We start from the raw sequence: 16,531 nt of genomic DNA, 5'->3' as shown, positions 1-16,531 counted from the left end.
CTGACCCATCCATCCCCCCCCGCTCCTTGACCCCTGACCACCCTCTCCCAGGACCCCCGGCCCCTAACTGCCCCCCAGGACCCCACCCCCTATCCAACTCCCCCTGCTCCCCATCCCCTGACTGTCCCCCTTCCCCAGAACCTCCACCCCCCTGCTCCCTGTCCCCTGACTGCCCCTCAGGACTCCCTGCCCCTTATCCACCCCTCCCACTCCCCACCCCGTTACCATGCCGGAGCCAGCTATGCTGCTGCGCTGCCCAACAGGAGCAGTAGACCAGAGCGCTGCTCACGTGGTGGCGTGACTGCGGGGGAGGGGGGACAGCAGGGCAGTGTCTGGGGCTAGTCTCCCCGCCAAGGAGCTCAGGGGCCGGGCAGGACTGTCCCACGGGCTGGATGTGGCCTGCGGGCCAGAGTTTGCCCACCTCTGGTCTAACCTGTTCTTAGACATCTCCAAGTAGACACAACTTGTCCAGCCTCCAGCACATTTACTGCAATAAGGTCTTTTGCATTCTAAAAGCAAACTAGCTAGTAATATCCATCATCTCCACTGCATCATATGTAAGAAAATAATTGATACTGTAAACAGTTCTGTTTAATTGTATGAGGATGAAGAGCAATTTAGTGGTTACACATTCTTCCTCCTGAGAACTAAGCTCTAGTAGACCCCACTAACTCTTTTTACAGGTGAAAGGATCAGAGCCTGGGTTGGTGAACAATGTCTGTGTGAAATTGACCCTTCCATAAGAGAACAAAAATGGAGACAAGGAAATGAAATGAATGCAATACAAACAAACCTAGATGTAAAACACTCTGGTGCTTGAGATGCTGAAACTCAATCAATACTTTATTAGGTTTCTTCGCTCAAGAAGACAGGAGTTATTGTACACACATAAAACCACAATTTCTGGCTTCTGGGCCAATATAGTAGTTTATACTGGCTCTTTCCTCCTCCTTATGACCATTCTTACTCTTCAAGGAATCCCAGTTCCTCCTCCCAGAGGTCCAATTCGTTCTTCCAAAGCTCCAGCTCATTTTTCCACAGGTCTAGGTCCTCTCCCCAGAGCTCCAGCTCCTCCATTAATAGGGTCTTGACATTTTCCCAGAGATTCATACTCTTTGTCCAGAGGATCATGTTCTTTTCCCAAAAGGCCTCATTTCTCTCCTGGAAGGCCTTGATCATATCCTCATTCTTGTCCCGTAAGGCCTTGTGATTTTCTCTTCTGACATTGTTGTGCTCCTGAAGGGTTTGGATTACCTCTGGTAAGGCCATCGCCTTCCCTTGCAGGTCTCTGATAACATGGCCCATCGTATCCTTCAAGCAATCCATTAGGTTGGAAGCAAAGTGGAGAGAAGATCTAGCAAACTGGGAAACCCCTGGGTACCAACTTGCAAGAGAAATGTGCTGCATAGTCCATCCATAGCCTTGTTAGACAAAGCAATATTCTGCTACAGCAACTACAGTGTCAAATTATAGAACAGAATAATCATCAAAGGAGCATTAGTTATGAAGTTTGAAGGCTAGAAAGAAGCTAAATAAGACTAAGCAACTTTATCAAATTATTGTTTGTTGTCATTCGTTTATAAAATCGCATATAAAAAGCAGAGCTCCATATTTTAATTTATGAACACTAATAATAAGTAATAGTATTAAGCAAATTAACTGATGGAATTGTGGATGAATTCAACCTCCAATTCTTTTACATAAAAATAGTTGGTGTGAATTTAAGGCCCGATCCTCCTTACCCTGTAGGAAACAGGAGTTTTGTCTGGTGCAGAAAGGGCCGTCTCAGTGCAATTTTTTTACACTGCCTTGCTATCATCCCTCCATGCATACCTGAAGAAAACACCCTAGGGTCAGATGATCATTCTCTTTGGTGGTAGTTATTAGGCGCCTTTCTGAGCTTGTCCATTGTGGTAGCTGTCTTTTTGTGAGAAGGGAATTATAACTTATACAGGTGTAGTTTTGGGGAGCCTTGACATAGCGTCTAAGAGATATGCTGTAGCAGATTTTATGGTCTTGATGAAGGAATTCCTGGGTTAAATTTGATGGCCTGTCTTATGCCCAAGGCCAGACTAGATCATCATAATGGTCCCTTCTGGCCTTAAAATCTATGAATTTGCGACAGCTGTTTAGCAAATTAATAAATATGAAACCCATTTGAAGCAAACAAATAAAGACCATTTAATATGGGGGGTAGATTCCAAAGTGTATGGGAGAGATTAGTATGGTTTAGTATCAGGTCTTTTTATCGACAAATACATAGCACAGTAAATTGGTTGGCTGGTTCATTGGTGAGACTAAAATAGCTCAATATACTGTTCCTTCTCAAGTTAAGCAGTTAACTTTTCTCCCTCCCAGAGTCCCTCATGCCTCCATTTGCATTTTAGATATGGCTCTTCTAACTAGATCTGAGTGAATAATTGATTTTTTGGTTCAGTGGCTAAAACAAAAAGAAAATTGGGGTTGAATGAAACATTTTGATTATTTTCCCCCTTTTTTCTTTAATTTGTTTAATTTTCAGGTATTTTTTACCATTTTTTTTAAAAAAGCTCAATTTCAAAGGAAAACATCACTTTGAAACAAAAATTTGATTTTTTTTGTTTCAAAAATGTCAAAACAAAACAGTTTTTTTTTTTAAAGAAATTTTCCATTTTTTTTCCAGCTAACACTATTTGCTGAAATTGGCCTGGATTTGCAAATAGTTTTGCTTGACTCAAAACTGCATTTTTTGGTGAATAAACTTTTAGCCCCCAAACTTTCACCTAGTTCTACTTGCAATCTTCTTATTTCCACCCTCCTCATTTCTGTGAATCTCTCCATATATCTCTCATACTAGTCCTTCCTTGCCCGAGAACACTAACAGCCCAGGGGGGTGAGGCCAAAGGTGGCTTTGAGACAATTTTGTACCTTTTTGATTTGGGCCTGAGAAGAGAGCATAACAGTTCTCCCTGTATCTTAAGCAGTTCAGGGAGTTATTCTAAATTATAGCAGCTCTGCTTGGCCTGCCTATGATCAACTCTGTAACCTGGAGCTGCTCAAGATGACGATAGTGCTTTGCACAACGCCTCTGGCCCTGACGTGCCCCCCAGCGCTGCTCACCACATACTCTGACACTGGACCTTGCAGAAGCGAGTATTTGTGTGTGAAAGTTATAGGGCAGCATGGTGCTGTTTTATACAGCACCTGCCTCAGGAGTATTATTTGCTTTGGGGCTTCTATGGCCCTCATTCACTGCTGCAGGATATGGAGGCCATAGTGGGGAGGAAGAATCCCTCCCAATGACTTTGCATTGGCTCCAGTGTGCTTTGGGTTCCTCAGAGACTGAATGTCCAAGCTTAATCCCAAGCTAATATACACAGCGACTCTATCCCACTAGTGTATCTTCCCTCTTCTCCCCCTCCTTTTATTTACACCACCCACTTCCCATTCCTCTTGCCTCCCTACCCCTCTGCATTTTTTTGCCTTTTTGGGGTCTTTATACAAGCCCTTCTCAGATATATGGCAAAGTTACTCAGTGAACAGGTATGGTAACAGGGTTGTCTGCCCCTTTAAGGGCCAGGAGGCCTTAGGTTAGCCAGCCCTGTTCAATCAGCCTCACCTGTGCCATAATTACCTGGCCCTCAGCCTGAGGAGATGGGACTAATGGGGACAGGTGTTAGTATGGATGAACACCCAGGGCCTCACAAAAAGCTTTGTGAGCCCAAAGGTGGGGAAGGAAGCTGTGAGAGAGGCTACAGAGAGCAGGTAGCTATGAGGTAGGATCTGGAAGAAGAAGTGAGGACCATAGGGGAAGCTATGGGAGACCCTGGGGAGGGGAGTGGGCTGGAGGAAACCTATTAGGAGGAAATGTGCTTCCTGGGAGACAGCCTTAGGAGGCAGTGCTTTGTTTAGGGAGCACAGAAGAACCCTGCAGGGCTCTGGAGTAGGGGTGAAGAACTTCAGTGTAGCCCAAGGGGAGCAGAACAGCTGTTTGTTTGGGTGTTTATTTGGATTTTCAGTTGGACTTTCCTTCCCCTGAAAGGGGACGGAGTTTGAAATGTGACTTGGCCAGAGGGTTGGGCTGGGAGATGGAGACTGCTGCAGAACTAGATTGGTTAAAAATAGGGGGTGCTAGAGTGAATGAACCCCTGTGATGATGCTGAGTCCTGGCTGGCCTGTAGCTCCCCATTACCCCCAAAATAACAAAATGTAGCTTACCCATGTGCTGCCCTTCAGTCAGCTAGCTGTGTCATGAGCTCTAGTGACAGGCCCTAATGATCTGTTATGTCACCTCCTCTGGAGTGATGTCACATCTCAGTGTGACTTTTAACACTGCTGTCACAGGAGTCACTCAATGATGTGTCATGTCCCCATGGTAGCCATTAAGGGGGTGATGAAAGTGTGTGTCTGAGCAGCAAGGATGCCAGGATTGCTGGCATAGGTTTAGGTTCCTTTTGCTGTTACTCCTCATGATAATGCAGACAGTTGTGGCAGGCTGTAATTCCTGCTTGGAGTTTCTCTGTCTGTGTTAGAGTTGGAAGCTCCTAGTTGAGGGTTGTTTTATTACGTGTACCATGAAAATGGCACTCTAGACTAGAGGTGAGTTGTAAACCCTGAATTATAAAACCAGCTTTTGGGATGTTTGAAAATGTCTCATGTTGTAAATAACCCTTATCATGCCACTGTCTGAATAATGAACTGACCCACACCTTCCCCGATCCAACACTGGCAGACCTGTCAAATGTGATTTTTCTCCCTGGATATTTCTCATTTCAGTGGAGGGCCCAAGCAGATGTCTGGATTCACCCAGGGAAACAGGAAGGAAAATGGTGGGGTTGAGGCACTCTTATCGCCTACAAGCCTGGTGTGAAATCCTGGCCCCACTGAAGTCAGTGGGAGTTTTACCATTGACTGCAGTGGGCCAGGATTTCACATCAAATCAGTGGGGCAATGCGTTTTTACTTTGGTGGGGATTTGGCCTAAGTTTCTCTTCTCCTCCCCACCCAACTCCCCTAAAGCATACATTCTGAATGCACTGGATGCAGAAGAGCCAAGCAAGAGCTCATTGATAAGTTGTTATAGCTTCACTTGCCAGACTTTGGGAACATACAAAAATGATCAGTTGATAAAACACAAGTTTAAGGAATTATTCAGTGCAAGAGGCCTGGGGTTCTATTCCTGACTCTGCCACTGGTCTGCTGGGTGACCCTGGGCAAGTCGCTTCCTCACCCTGTTTCTCATTTTACAGCAAGGGAAAATGAGAATAATAAAGCTGAACTCCTTTGTAAGTGCTTTGAGATCTATTGATGGAAAGTGCTTTGTAAGAGCAAAGTATTATTTTGCATATGTAAAATAAAGCATCAGGACTAACACATGGTGTACTTTCAGAGATGCATTTTGAAACATCAGTTAGAGGTGCTGTGGGACGTGTTCTTATAGCAAAGCAAAACTCTGAGATGATATGTTTCTGAATCTGTTTTTTGCTGCTACTCTTTTAAAATTCTCTCCTAACCTTTTCTGCATTAGAACTACATGCTAGGTGGTTTGGTATTCCTGTTCCTGACTATACAATGTCTGAGCTCAGAGGCAATTAAAACCTGTTAATGCAAACTAGCTGCCCTGGCAGCAAGCCATGAGCAGCACAGAGATTTCATAACACCTCTGATTTGTTTGCACTTGACATCTGCACCACCTCAGGCCAATGTGAATGAACATCAATATGCACTAAAATGCATGTTTCCCTTTTTCACAGAAGGCTATGTCTCCATATGTTCTGCCAGGGAGATCCAAGCCACGCAGAGGGGTGAAATGGGGCTCTTGCAGCTTTATGAGATTGCTTTGATAAGCGGGTTAGGTATAACTTCAATAGCAGAGTCCATTTTAGTCCCTAGAAATGAATGTGGGCAAGTGGATTAATTTTTACTATCTTCCCACCCCCCAATGTTTTCAAGGAAACCTGCTTAATGCAGCTTTGTGAAACACTATGGGTACTAAGGTCTGATTCAGTAATTGGGCCAAATCACTCTCTCGTCAGTTCAGTTTTACTGCTGTGGAAATAGTTTTACTTGTTCAACCAGATCCCCGAGGAATACCCAGTGATGGCGTGTGCTCCCCACACTAGCCCTGCAAGAGCTGAATTAGGCCAGATGGGCCCACTCAGCTAATTGGGCTGCGAACAGGGGAACTTTTAGGCTGGAGGCAGCTGATTAGAGAGATGCTCACCTGTGAGGGACAGGTGGGACTTCTACAAAAGCCAGGAGGCTGGCAACAGAAGGGGCAGCTGGGAAAAGCTGCGGTTACTCCCTGGGAAGAGAGAGGAGGGTTTGGAGGCTGCAGAGACACTTTGCCTAAAGTTAGTTCCTGAGAGGGAAGAGCCTGGCAAACCCAGTGGATTGGGGAAGGTCAGGAACTATGGAAGTGGCTCAGCGAATGGACCTTGGCTACTGTGTAGAGGGTCCTTGAGCCAGAACCCGGAGTAGAGGGTGGGCCTGGGTTCCCCTGTCAGTCACGGTGAAGCAGAAGACTGCTGGAGAGCAGGAACCTTGATGTGCTCCCCCTGGAAGGGGGAACCACAATAGTGACCTGGCCAGAGGTCGCTGCCCCGCTCAGGAAGGAAGAGAAGCCCTGGGCAGCTATCCCCCCTCCCTGCCTCTCAACTGGGAGTGGGAAGACAAGAGCCCTGGGGTGGGGCAGCTGGGCTCCTGGCAGGGAGTTACACAGAGCTGAGAGCCCTGGCTCTTGGCCCCCCTCCACTGCCTCTCTTCAGTCGGTGGAAGCATTCCTGGTTGATGTGCACCACCGACAGAAGGAGGGTAGTGTGGACAACAGCCATCGCAGTAATTACTGCGGTGGTTGTAATTTGACCTAATGTAGGTTGGCTTGTATTGTAGACATGACCTTTGAGGCAGCTGAAAGTATATCATGGTTTGCCTCCTGCTTCAGGGGCCATTCCTCCCTTGATATAGATGTTGGGCGATAGGTGTTGGGATGTAACAAGTTTTAAGGGACACTGGTAACTTTTACATTCAGTCTAGCCAGTTTGTTTGAATTACTGGTATGCACATTCCTATCTCATCCCTCTGCAGTATGTGCATACAGCAAGGAGAACTGAATAGACAAGACAGAAATATAAAAGGATCTGGATCGCTAAAGGAACAAAGTCCTTAGGATTCAAGGCTAGTTCTCTGCAGGGGCCTTGTGCAGTGATTAGTCAACTAAAGTGTCTTTCCAAGATGTGGGGCATGGGAAGGGAAGATTAAGGGGAGGAGGACTTCTAGTATTAGAAGGAAGTCTGTTTGGGGAGAGCAGGAAAAATCCAAGGAGTCCAGCAAAGGTAGCTGGCGTAGGAGTGGTGTAGAGGAGGGAAACTGCATGGGTAGAGAATGGGAGGTGCTGATGGGTTGGGATGAATGAGGAAGTTTTGTAGCTCTGAGCCCCATTTAATTTTAAAAGCATCCCCATCACAGATATACCCATTGTACAGGCTGCATTGCTCTGGGTACCTCAATACTTAGCAAATCACCTGCAGTAACAAACTCGTATAAAAGTTATCAAAGTTCTCAACATGAGCACCCGAAGCTACATTCAATAAAACTAGGCAGAAATTTATCCTACTCCTGCCAACTAATCCCTCAACTGCTGACAAACCAGAACAACTCTAACACTTGAATCTTCTCTTCGTGCGTTTCCACAGTTAGGATACAATTAAGATAGAAAAAGAGAACACGTTAAGATTCTGACCTTTTCCATTCATATCTGAAATAATAGGGAATAAAAATATACAGTATAAAAATAGCACAAAACCCTTCTTATGCTTCTCTTCCCAGTCTCCTGTACGATCATCACTCCAGGTGCAATAGGGCACTCTGCTGAGTGCATTCGTAGGCAGCCAGTTTCAGGCAGTTTCTCTTGAGATGCCCTTTTTCGGGTTGCCTAGCACAAAGCCATTAGCTCACAAGAAAATCAGCAAAGCCAGCTACCATGGAACCCGTTTTTCTTTCCACGGAACAACTTTAGTTAGAACCGTGATCTGCGCACTGCAGTCGATGGGTGCAATTCTGAACTGATTGGGCCAACTTCTCTGCTGGTGTAAATTAGTTTAGTTCCATCAACTTAATAAAACTTGCCAATTAACACTGAAGTGTCACAAGAAGTGAAAATCAATGAGTTACTATTATACCGAAGCACAGATTTTCAAACATAGCCTCTAATTTTAGGAGCTCAACTTTAGAGACTAGATTTTCAAAGGTGCGGAGTGCCCACCACTCCAGTGAAAGCCAATGAGGGCTGGCTTTGCTAAGCATCTATAACACTTAGGCCATTAGTTACCTAGGTTTGAAACATTTGGCCCATGGATTAGGCACTCGAAGTGATGCACTGAAAATTAAACACTTCTGAAAATTGGACCACAAATAATTAGGGATCAGCAAAACAGTTCCGATCAACTCAAACCTCTCCTCTTCCCCAGTACATTTTCTCATACTGTGTGATCTAAAAACAGAGTGGAAGGTTTCTGAAGTTGAGATGTGTTTGAATAAAGGTCTCCCTTCTCACGCTTCTGGTTTCAGGCAGACAGCTCTATGTGGCAACATATTGTTCCAAGAGGTTTGGTGGTAGTGACATGATCACCCAGAGGTATCTGATGTTGAATTAATGTTTAATTTATTCTGAAATATTTAACTTATTACCACTGATCATCTCCAGGCCATAGTATATAATTAAAGGGATGCTGTCAAGGTGTAGAACTTAAAAATTAACTTAGTTTTGACAGGTGTCTCATTTGGTAGCTCTTGTATGTTGAGTATTCCAGTCCTGTTTCCTGGATTCTTAATGCAATGTTAAATTGAAATGCAAAAGCAAACGACAATAGTATCTGTATAGGCCAGTTGAAAATAAACCATCGCATCTGCTTTATGATGAGGCCTCATCCTGATGAGAGGCCCATACTGAGATTTTTGCCTACCTTGTTTCCCTTGACTGCTACCAACTTTGTCGCAGCTCCTTCGTCGTAAGTGAATGTGGCAGTGCTGTTGTCTGCACGGGGATGTATTCTGGTGGTCAGATCACAGGTCTAGGAGCCAGATGCTGCTTCTGAATTCTAAACCAGACTCTGCTGATTCCCTCTCTGACTTTGGGCAAGTCATTTAGGCTGAAATTTTCAAACATAGGCGCTTAAAGTCCATTCTCATCACCATGGTAGCTGAGCATCTTAATTGCCTCCTTGTGGGGACACAGGGTAAAGCTACAGGGTTAAGTATAGGGTGAATCTTTGCAGTACCTCACTTTGCCTATCCTTTCTATGACAATAAACTGCAGTGGCACCTCTATCTCCAGGGCTCTTTCAAGTTCATCACCCACTTGAAGAAGGCTCCCTATTAATGATTAAGTGAAGCACAGGGTTGGACAATTAATTATTAAAGCTCTAGGGACAGGCAGGCTGGGGCAGTAGTGGCTGCTGGGAGGAAGTCTCCATTAAGGGCAGCTTTGGGAAAGGGCCCAACAGAAGCCCTACTCTGGAGGTACAATCACTGATTGGTAAAGTTGAAGGAAAACCCCACTCAGAGAAGACCTTGATAGCAGTGGGAGGTAGATAGGAAGATGGGGTGGAAGCTGGGACCTGTGGATCAATGGAGGACACTGCTGCCCCCTCCTAATCTCCCCTTTCCTTCATATCTGCCTTAGGGGGGGCTTTCCCAGTGCTGTGGACCAGTACACACTTAATCAGAGCTGGCAGACTTTGGCTGCTCGAGGCTCAGCAGATTGCTCTCCACAAGGCATGTGGAGGGGAGGAGCGAGGAGCTGCACCACTTATGCACAGAACAATCTCTCCCTTTCTTCTCATTGTGTGGTGCCCTTTCCAAACTCAGGCCCTCTTGCCCTGGCAGCATCTGCATGCTGGCAGAACTGGCCATGGCCCTCTCCCATCCCGGGTGGCAGTAATCCCTGCATGAGAGGCTGGCACAGTGCACAAACATAGACAGGCCGAATGTGTATCAGGCCTGTACTAAATGAAACAAACGCTACAGTATCTAGTTCCACAGTACAGTACGTTCACTTGAACCACCAGAGCTTCCATGCTAGGTTTGCCTTTCTCTAGTATCTATTAGTTAAAGCATGCGACATAAACACACTGTTACCTCCTCTCAGCAAATACTCTGCATCACCCGCTAGGGGTTCAGTGCCCCTGCCTCCCCAGGAGAGCAGAGACAAAGTCAATTTATACATGGCTTATAATGCAAGTCTTTGCATGCCTTTGCCTTTGCATACCACCCCCCACAGTGTTTTCACAGCAGTCCTAGAGGGAAGGGGACAAAAAGAAGAGGCATCAGAAATAGAAATCACTGACCAGGTTGATCATTTAGAGCAGGGGTTCTCAACCTTTTTCATTCTGAGGTCCCTCAACATGCTATTAAAAACTCCACGACCCACCTGTGCCACAACAACTGTTTTTCTGCATATAAAAGCCAGGGCTGGCGTTAAGGGGTAGCAAGCAGGGCAATTGCTCAGTGCCCTGCGCCACAGAGGGCCCAGCGAAGCTAAGTTGCTCAAGCTTTGGTTTCAGCCCCGGGTGATGTGGACTTGGGGCCTCATGTGGTGGGGCTTCGGCTTTCTGCCCTGGGCCCCAGCAAGTCTAATGCTGGCCCTGCTTGGCGGTCCCTCTGAAACATGCTCACAGCCCCCCAGGGGGCTCTGGACCCCTGGTTGAGAACCACTGATTTAGAGCATGTGAGACATTCAGATGCAGATAGCTCTCTCTCACAGTGGGTGAGCGTGATCTAGTCCAATGACTGAAAGCTACATGATAATGTATTGGTCACTCTCATGCTAACGGTGATTGTGATGGGAATCATATGTGACTGACCTAAAACTCTCCTATGAGGGTATCATTGCAGATTGTAATCTTTTGCTGCAACTTGAGTGCCATCAGGAGCTCTCTCACGGCTCCTGTTGCTATCATCTCATAAGTTCTGACTACTGCAGGGAAAATCACAGTGAGCCAAAGGCCAGAGCTGTTGGTTTTAGGTTTAATTTTCTTCTTTGCAAATGCAGCAGAGCAAAGCTTGTGGCTTTGGAGGATAAATTGTTTGAATTAAGTGGCATGTTTTGAAGAAAATAAAAATGATGGCAATCATGCAAGTCATTGCTTCATAGCAGGGCTATATCTCCTCCCGACGTAGGAGCTAATAGCAGTTCTAGCCTGATAACTGCTGGACTTTTGGTCCTTCTGTAAATGGTTGATAATATAGCCCATTGCTTTCCAGGGTTTCACATGCCCTAGTGATTGCTATGTGGCCAGACAGCACCATGCCCCACCGTAAACATAAGAGCCCCTCTTAACTCGGATGATAAGCTCAAGAGGCATCCTACCAAGAAAAGTAACTGTTTACTAACTATGCAACCTGTGTGTGCACCTAGGTTGGCATCTTGATTGCCAAACTAATATTGAGTGGGATTAAATGGAGTTAACTGTGACAAGTTATTTTCTCTTCTCTTGACTCACAATGAGCTCTCTGCCTCTTTCTGTACTTAAAATAAAATGTGTGATCATCACTCTAATCCATGAAATTGCATGGCACACAGTAAAGTGCCAGTGTTTCTGCTTAGAACTGGGGTGCCTTGTCTGAGCTTAAGTGAAATTAAAAGATTGCTTAAAGAATAATTGGTTTTAGACTAAGGAATGCATATTCACTGTGAAGCAATGCATTCAGCATGTACCATCCAATCACTGTACATTTCCCATAAATCATTGAAGTCCAATTTACAAGCAAATGAAAAGTGTTTGTGGTCTTAAGTTTTTTGGTATTCCCAGAGTATTATATCTCTAATAGTTTATCAGACAACTGCAATAATAACTTACACTAGCATTCTGCACAAAACTCAATTAAAATCAATTCATAAGTAATTTACTTGCATACAAAATATTACCATTCTCTGCCTAGTCTATTTATGACAGCCATGTTGTCTCCTTAAAATGTAGCCGTCATCAGAGATGTTTTCTACATGTCCTAATGGCTAGATCACCCAGAGTGGGACTTGGGAGACCTGGCTTCTATTCCTGGCTCTGCTGGGTGACCTTGGGCAAGTCACTTGCCTCCCTGTGCCTTAATTCCCCCATCTGTGAAGTGGGGATAGTGACACTGACTTCCATTGTAAAGTGCCTTGAGATCTACTGGTGAAAAGTGCTATACAAGGACTAGGTATTTTCATTCCACTGGAAAGTTTGTTCTCACAGTATTTCCAGTCCAGGACTTGGGGATTTAAAATAGTGTTCAAACTTTTGGGTGCTCAACTGAAATGAACCTCTGAAATGTAAAAGCCAACCCCAACTAGGCTGGCCTCCAAAAGAATGAGATTTTTTAAAAGCAACTCATAATTAAAAAAAATAAGTTCATTTTCTTTGTCTTCTGCTTTCTGAGTCTTCAGGGTTACAATCAGGCCACATTTTCAAGCTTTTCTCTGCTACCATGAGAGCTAGGAACTTTTTTTAAATGAAAGCTGAGGTTCATACATAATGAAGACTCCAGGATCTGGGCTTTAAGAAAAACACAAAATATTCTGAACACCCAGATAAAAATCACAAGAGTTGGCCACACTGTAAAAAGCTGGCCTACCTAGATTCATAGATACCAAGGTCAGAGGGGACCATTACGATCATCTAGTCCGACCTCCTGCACAACGCAGGCCACAGAATCTCACCCACCCACTCCTGCGAAAAACCTCTCACCTATGTCTGAGCTATTGAAGTCCTCAAATCGTGGTTTAAAGACTTCAAGGAGCAGAGAATCCTTCAGCAAGTAACCCGTGCCCCATGCTACAAAGGAAGGCGAAAAACCTCCAGAGCCTCTTCCAATCTGCCCTGGAGGAAAATTCCTTCCCAACCCCAAATATGGTGATCAGCTAAACCCTGAGCATGTGGGCAAGATTCACCAGCCAGATACCCAGGAAAGAATTTTCTGTAGTAACTCAGATCCCTACAGGAAAATTTTTTCCTGGGTATCTGGCTGGTGAATCTTGCCCATATGCTCATATCCTCTGAGCTTGCAAAGCATTACATTCCCTCTCAAGAGTCTGTAAAGCCTCAGACTCTGCAGCTTGTGTAAGTACACATAACAATATTAATCTCTGAAAACCTTTGCTACTCAGTAAAATATACGCTTGGGAATCTAATGATGACTGGCAATGCTTTGCATTGCATAATGTGAATGCCATCATTCAGTAAACGGATCCAATATCAGGGAGCTAAACCAGCGGTCATGACGCATGTTTCTCAGCTCAGAAATGCATACCATTTGGATGGTTGTATTAGTGGAAGAGAAGTTGAGAACGATGGAATTTCACCATTGTAGGCCTGCCTTGACGTGCGTAATTAAACATGCTGTACCGAGATTGGTTCCTACACAGTGACCCTCTCTGTGTGTAACAGTATCGACCTTCCTTACTGGGGTGTTGTGAGGATAGGTACCATAATGTTTGTGTGGTGCTCAGATACTATAGCATGAGCGGGGCGTATTTTTTTAAAAGAAGGATAGAAGACGTGCAACTGTGTAAGCTTCCTCTAATTCCTTGACTCATCAACAGGCCTCAACCCCGTTTTGGAGGGACAGCTTCTAAGGATTTAAGTTTCCAAGTTTTGTTCTTCAGTTAATTGCAAACTTTCATTTGTTCATCTAGTTTTAATTTCAAATCTACCAGACATCTGTTTATCTAAATTAATGCTGGGAGTGCATTACCTCTAGCTCTGTTGCATTGTCCTCCTGTGAAGCATGAAATGTTCATAATATCCTCTCCAAATATTTTGCTTCCTTGGAACCTGGATGAGATATACCAGCTGGCTGCTTGGGTGCTGGGGACCATTAAGAGTTGGGCCATCTCTGCCCCAAGCAATATTTGAACCTTGGGCTACGTGAAATTTTTCTTTTGGAACCATAATTTCTTCCACTGCTGATACCACTAACCTGATATGCTTCCAAAAAGACCGCTCTCCTTGACCACCTCTAACAAGTGAAGATTATATTGGGGTAGCTGGGAGGGAGACATGGAGATGAATGAGTAGGCAGTTATTTTATACCATAAAATGACAGAACAACCTCAGTCAAGGAAACTGGAGGAGAAAATGTCAAAATATGGGCAAGTAAATCAAGCTGATTGCTTCAGTCCACGTGTATTATGCCACCATTTGCCCACAACTTCAAATCAATACCAAACATTTCATTAAAAGCAAACTGAAAATACCAAGAACAATACCAGTGGAGCAATGAGAACAATGCATTTTAAATACTTGCCCCCCTCCCCACACCAGTAAATCATATCATTATGGTCTATGCTGCCACTAACAAAATAACAGAAAGAATGTCCATGTTGAACTGTGTGAAAAGCAAATGACACCAGTAGGAGAGAGGCAGATTTTTCTACTTCATCTCTTTGTGGGGCTCAGTCCTGCCAGGTTCTGAGCCCTCTGGTCCCAGATCCAGCAAAGCACTTCAGCAGATGCTTAACTTAAAGCACTGAGTACTGCTACTGAAAGTCAATGGGACTATTTATGCACTGGACTTCTCATAGGCTTCAAGTTAAGCCTAAGCTGAATGGCTGTGATGCATCTGGGCCTGCGTTCTCAGCATGTTGGAAGATCAAGTTGTTAGACCCTTCAGTGCCCCACTGTGTGCATGCAAAGAACATACAGTTCAACTGGTTTCAGTGAAATGTGGATACATATGACATGTAATCATGGGGCTGTACTTGTGTTTCAGAGGCTGAGTGTTTGTAGGGCAGAGTGTTCAATAGAGAAGTACAGTCAGTTGTCTATGTGGACTTTTTTTTTTTTTAATCATCAAATCCATTTCAACCTCTGTATCCTTTCAGATGAATGAATAAATGATCTGACAAATATCGGTCAGCTTCACAGAAGAGCATAATGTTATTTCTTAGTAACCAGGTTAGAAAAAAAATTATGAGCTACGTTTCAGAAAAACATCCATCTTCGCCCATGACTCAAAGATGTAGGAAAAAAACATCAGTGTACAGAAGACTGCAGAATTCTTGAAAACCATCCCTGGTCTTGATTCTGCTTGGACAAGCCGTTATGTACACAGCCCCACTGCGGGTACTGGGTTGGATCTCTGGAGACCTACATTCTATTCCTTGCTCTACTACTAACTTGCTGTGCGATCTCATGCAAACCACTTCACCTCTGTGCTTCTGTCACACTTACTTAGGTTATAAGCTCTTCTGGACAGTCTCTTACTATATGTGTGTTCAGTGCACAGTGTAGTCCTGATTTAGGTGGAGGCCTCCAATATAACTGTCGTATAATATGACATGTTAATATAAATAATGATGATTGCTGATGATTGCTGATGGACCTTTGTACTCTGACTTCAGAGAGCCACTTGCTGGTTTGGGCCCCATGCTTCTCGCAGAATCAGGCCCATATTAAGGAGTTCCCATAAGAAACTGTTTCAGTAGCAAAATTTCTTTAAAAAAATAAAATAATGGGCTATGTTTTCTCTCTCACGTCCTCTGAATCCCTGTTGACTTAATTTGGTCCATAGTCACTAAAATTTCCAAGAAAATTTGAAGTGAAAAAGTCTTGTTTTCATTTCCCCCACTTTTCTGCTGCCTCTGCAGTTTTCCTTTTCATTTATAAATCATGTGCCAGTTGCCCTCTTGAAGCTGTCCGGTTTTAGAGTCTTATGATCTCCAAAGGTGATTTCTTTCTGCTCTGCTTTAGGTCACTTTTATGGTACATGACTCAGACTGCTATTTATGGGGATTTGATTTATTGCCTCATTCTCCAAAAATCTGTTCTAGCTATTTATACATTTCTCTCTCTCTCTCACTCAGACCCATATTTCCCCACAAAGTAGTTCAACGTGATTTTTGTAAAAGAGAATGTCCTTCCGTGCCACGAATCAGCATCGCATTTATTCATCAACTATCCCTCCACCTCCCAAAAAGCTGATTTGAGTTCTGGAATAGATACATTTTGCCTGTGTAACCTTCCCTTCTATGGTTTCAAGTGAATTTAGAAGATTATCAAAATTACTCTGATTAAGTGTTTCCAGATTCTAACCCCCCCGCCCACCCCAGCTCATATCCATTCAATTTAACAACTGATGGTGGCAAATAGAGATGGGAACTACTATAAAAAGTGTCCCATATTATCACTACACTGTCAGGGGCAATAGGTAATTATCTCCCTGGGTTAGTCCTGCTCTCCAGGCCAAACTGCAAGGCTGAAAGTTCATGCATGTTGTTTGCTCTGTCTAATTTCTGTGATCTAAAAAGTCACCTTAAATCTCAAGATGAAGAGAAGCCCAATATAGTCTTTCTCTATGCAATTCCAACCCAGCAGATTTTGCAAGGTTGGTCTGCCACTTGGCCTCCATTTCCTTAGGCGGCCATGGGTAACACAGTTTAGAGTAGCCCTACTCCCAAAATACTAGGAGCTGCGGTGGTGGCATGGAGACGCCTTTCTCTCCTTACTCTGTTCCAGAGCTGTGTGTGTATCAGCTGGGATGCAGAATTGCACCCAGTGGGACAAATACAGCCTTGT

Source organism: Natator depressus, chromosome 10, assembly GCF_965152275.1.
Source record: "Natator depressus isolate rNatDep1 chromosome 10, rNatDep2.hap1, whole genome shotgun sequence".
Classification (NCBI taxonomy): Eukaryota; Metazoa; Chordata; order Testudines; family Cheloniidae; genus Natator; species Natator depressus.
This window is presented reverse-complemented; position numbering follows the sequence as displayed.